The sequence below is a fragment of the Schistocerca piceifrons genome, chromosome 1 (assembly GCF_021461385.2).
Source record: "Schistocerca piceifrons isolate TAMUIC-IGC-003096 chromosome 1, iqSchPice1.1, whole genome shotgun sequence".
Taxonomy (NCBI): domain Eukaryota; kingdom Metazoa; phylum Arthropoda; class Insecta; order Orthoptera; family Acrididae; genus Schistocerca; species Schistocerca piceifrons.
The window spans coordinates 279,273,211-279,278,327 of record NC_060138.1 but is presented as its reverse complement, the minus strand read 5'-3'; the positions used below and the strand labels follow the sequence as shown (position 1 = coordinate 279,278,327).

At 42.1% G+C, this 5,117-nt stretch overlaps 1 non-coding gene across 1 annotated transcript; it reads right to left on the bottom strand.

Annotated features, from left to right (window-relative positions):
- Positions 1-319: 319 nt before the first annotated feature.
- Trnat-ugu lies at positions 320-393 on the bottom strand. Its single transcript has one exon. It is a non-coding gene; the product is annotated as a tRNA-Thr (tRNA).
- Between the last annotated feature and the right edge of the window lie 4,724 nt (positions 394-5,117).

Genomic DNA, 5,117 nt, shown 5'->3' with positions numbered 1-5,117 from the left:
CATTAGAATGAAATGAACACTCTTAGCTGCTTACAGGCGTTCACATACGTCAATGGGGACAGATGAAAATGTGTGCCCCGACCGGGACTCGAACCCGGGATCTCCTGTTTACATGGCAGATGCTCTATCCATCTGAGCCACTGAGGACACAGAGAATAACTATATATTTACTAAGATGGTATCTGTTCTATAGGACATGCCCGAAAGAACAGAAACCATCGGTGACCAAGCAGCTCGTTAGAATGAAATTACAATGAAATGAACACCCTTAGCTGCTTACAGGCGTTGACATACGTCAACGGGGACAGATGAAAATGTGTGCCCCGACCGGGACTCGAACCCGGGATCTCCTGCTTACATGGCAGACGCTCTATCCATCTGAGCCACCGAGGACACAGAGTTAAGGCTCACCGGCGACTTGACCATTTTCTTCTTCTGTGCGAATGCACAAACAGTGCCCGAACTCTTACGGGAATCGGCAACGCACCGCGAGTAATGAGTATAATGCGCGGGGGCACTACGAATGTAGTGCGGGACAATACGTTGAGAATGTGGGTTTCGCGGGAGGCGTGCCAGAGATAAATCCCTGCAGTCGCGCTATCCTCTGTGGTTCAGATGGATAGAGCGTCTGCCATGTAAGCAGGAGATCCCGCGTTCGAGTCCCGGTCGGGGCACACATTTTCATCTGTCCCCGTTGACTTATGTCAACGCCTTTAAGCAACTAAGGGTGTTCATTTCATTGTAAATAACAAAACATTTGAAAGTGAATTAAAATGTTGAGGTCATATCAGACCCCAAGAAAATGGTTTTAACAACTATTTCAACAAAACAGTTGAGGATTCTAATAAAAAAGAAATGACAGAACTAATAGTACTATCAGAGCTGCAAATGAATAAATGTTTCTCTACAATGCAACAAACAATTAAGAATTTTCAGAAATAATCCCATGAACAGGAGAAATGACAACACACAAAAATACTTGTAAAGGAGAATGGGGATGTATTTTGTTGTTGTGGTCCTCATTCTGGCAACTGGTTTGCTGCAACTCTCCACGTTAATCTAACCTGTGCAGGTGTCTTCATCTTGCATAATTATTGCAACCTGTGTACTTGAACCTGCTTACTCCAGTTAGGCATTGCATTGGTCGCCTTCTACAATTTTTACCATCTACAGTTCCTTCCAATACAAAATTAACTATTCTCAGATCCATCGGAATGTATCTTATACACAACTCTTTCTTTAGACAAGTTGCACCTTATATTTCTTTTCCCCTAATTCAACTAATTATGTCTTCATTAGATAGCCAATCTTCACACAATGTTCAGCATTCTTTTGTAACATCACATTTCACAAGCATCTATTCTTTTTGTGTGTGTGTTGTTTAGTGTCCACTTTTCAGTTCCATATAAGGATCCACACCAGACAAATACCTTCAGAAAAGAGTTCCTAAAACTTACATTTATATTTGGTATTAAAAGAATTTCTCCTTTTCAGAAATGCTTTTCTTGTTACTTCCAGTCTGCATTTTAACAGTCTCTTTACTTCTGACATCATTGTATGTTTAGCTGCCCAAACAGCAAGACTCATCTGCTACTTTTTGTGTGCTATTTCCTAATCCAATTCCATAAGCAATACCCAATTTAATCAGACTATACTATACTGAGGAGCCAAAGAAACTGGTAAACCTGCCGAATATCGTGTAAGGCCCCTGCGAGCATGCAGAAGTGCCACAACAAGATGTGGCTTGGACTCGGCTAATGTCTGAAGTAGTGCTGGAGGAAATTGACACCATGAATCCCACAGGGCTGTCCATAAATCCATAAGAGCATGAGGGGGTGGAGATCTCTTCTGAACAGCATGTTGCAAGGCATCTCAGATATGCTCAATAATGTTCATGTCTGGAGAGTTTGGTGACCAGCAGAAGTGTTTACACTCAGAAGAGGGTTTCTGGAGCCACTCTGTAGTGATTTCGGGGGGTCACATTGATCTGCTGGAATTGCTAAAGTCAATTGGAACGCACAACAGACATGAATGGATGCAGGTGATCAGACTGGATGCTTAGGTTCATGTCACCTGTCAGAATCTCATCTAGACATATCAGGGATCCCATATCACTCCGACTGAACATGTCCACACCATTACACATCCTCCACCAGATTCAACAGTCCCCTGCTGACATGCAGGGTGCTAGGATACATGAGGTTGTTTCCATACTCATACCCATCCACTCGATACAATTTGAAATGAGACTCATCCAAACAGGCAACATGTTTCCTGTCATCAACAGTCCAATGTCGGTGTTGCCAAGCCCAGGCAAGGCATAAAGCTTTGTGTCGTGCAGTCATCAAGGGTACACAAGTGGGGTTTCGGCTTCGAAAGCAATAAACAATGATGTTTCATTTGCACACTGACATCTTGTTGATCGCCTAGCACTAAAATCTGCAGCAATTTGTGGAATGGTTGCACTTCTGTCAAACTGAACAATTCTCTTCAGTCGTCGTTGGTCCTATTCTTGCAGGATCTTTTCCTGGCCACAGCGATGTCGGAAATTGATGTTTTACCAGATTCCTGATATTCAGGGTACACCCATGAAATGATTGTATGGGAAAATCCCCATTTGATCACTACCTGAGAGATGTTGTGTCCCATCGCTTGTGCGCAGACTATAACACAATGTTGAAACTCACTTAAGTCTGGATAATGTGACATTGTAGCAGCAGTAAACAATCTGACAGCTGCGCCGGACCCTTGTTGTCTGCTGACTGCAGTGCTGTATTCTGCCTGTTTACATATCTCTGTATTTGAATATGCATGCCTATAGCAGTTTCTTTGGTGCTTCAGTGTATATTACCTTTGTTTCATCTTATGACCACTTTTCAATGTATTATATATATATCATTCAATTCATCTTCCAAGTGAACTGCACTTTGGATTCTGCACAAGCTGCAGATAATCTTCTGTTGCCATATCTGAACCCTGATAATTTCAAAATTTCAAAAAGTGAATCTGAGACAACATTGTAACAATATTTTCCTAAATTTAAAAAAGTAGGTCTGTCTTTATTCACTATATCTCTTAAGATAAGTCACTGGTTCAGTATTATCAAGCGTGTTCCTCTATTTCATCAGAATCCAAAATGATCCATCCCAGGTTAACTTCCACCCTTTGTTCGAGTTGAAGTTTTGCAACCATGACACAAACTGAAGGTTTAGCAGTACTCACATCTGTCAACACCTGCCTTCTGTTGCATTCCAGTTATTACATTCTTCTTGTAATCTTGTATCAAATGAAAATTCAATCAAAGAAACTAATTAATTATGAGGCACAAATAGCGAAATGTTTAGTACTGCCAGTACACAGATATAAAAATAAAACTGAGGAGGAGGAAGGGCTTGCTCACTAAAGATCTCACCCTACATGTGGGTCCCTCTGAAAGCAACTAATAGTTCCTAAAGTTAGTATAGTGTCTTTAGATTAACTATTACGTGTGTACTGACAGGGATATATATTAGCCTCCTGAAAGTAAGTACTGAGGAGCATTTCTGTCTCATAAATAATTAGTCTCCTTGTAATCTGACACCTGTCTCACATGCACCACATAGTAGGGACAACAGTTTTGTCATGGTGGATTCTCGCATAATTTTAATAATTCTGAGGGAATATAACTACTCTTGGCAAAAACATTATAACCACTGCCCACCGTGAGGTGGTATGCTACCTGGTGGCACTGAGGACATGTGAAGCAATAAGACAAGTATATGAGTGGAGAAGAGATGAATGGGGAATCATTCCAGTGATGATAAGTGGCGCAAATGAAGAAATCCACCCATTTAAGCAAGTTTGACAAAAGCCACATTGTTATGGCCCAGTGCCTGGGAGCGAGCAGTTCAGAAACAGCAAAGCTGGTTGGCTGTTTTCGTGCTACATTGTTGTAAGAATCGATGGAAAGTGGTTGAAGAATGCTGAAACCACAAGTACGACAAGAAGTTGGACGTCCATACCTCATCACAGAACATAGGCATGCCTGCCCTCTAAAGCAGCATGGATGGCAATCTGTGGCAGATCAGATGACAGAATACAGTGCTGGTGCAGGCACAAGTGCCTTAGAGCCCACTGTTCAGTACACAGTGTTGAATGTGGTGTTCTGCAGCAGGGGACCCCTAAGTGTTCCCATATTGACCCAAGAATAACATCAGTTATGATTATAGTGGGCGTGGGATCATTGAGGTTGAACTGTCAATCAGTGGAATTGTGTCGCCTGGTCAACTGAATTTTGTTTATTGCTAAACCAGGTCATGTCCAGATAGGCCGTCGTCCAGGCGAGCGGCTGCTCAAAACATGCAGAGCACCACGGATGCAGGCCAGTGGGAGCAGTGTTATGTTATGGGAGGCATTCACCTGAGCTTCCATGGTAATAAACAAAGGCACTCTGACAGCTGTAGACAACAAGAACATTATTAGGGGCTATCTGTTACTCCTTATACTTTATGTTCTCCCCAACAGTGACGGCATCTTCCAGCAGGATAGCTGGCCATGTCACAAGGACAGAACTGTGCAGTAATGGTTTGAGGAGTGTGATAGTGAACTCGCATGATACCTTGGCCAGAAAATTCAGCTTATCTGAATCCGATAAACCCATTTCGGTCGGTATCAGGTGCCAGCTCTGCGCCCACAAACCAACTGCCTATAAATTACAGGAAGTGTGTGACCTGTGCATAGGTGTCTGGTGCCACATACCTCTGGAAACCTATAAAGAACTTGTCGAATTCATAACACTCAGACTCACTGCTGAATTGCGTTTGAGATGTGTACCAACATGCTTTTAAGTAAGGTGGTAATAATGTTTTGGCTGATCAGTGTATAGTCTTCGAGTTCCTTTCCTTTATATAGCCCTTCTACATTCTCCTTCTGCCTTATAGCCTTCCCTGCTTGGATTACAGACTAGGCATCTAAGCTCATGGCATTCATATAGCTGCTTCTCTTTTCTCCAACACAGTCTTTAATATTTTTACATGCAGCATCTATGTTCCCTATAATCATTCATGCTTCTACAGATTTGTATTTATTTTCTAGAAGTTCTTGCTTTGACAATTTATACCTTTTGTCAGCCTCATTTT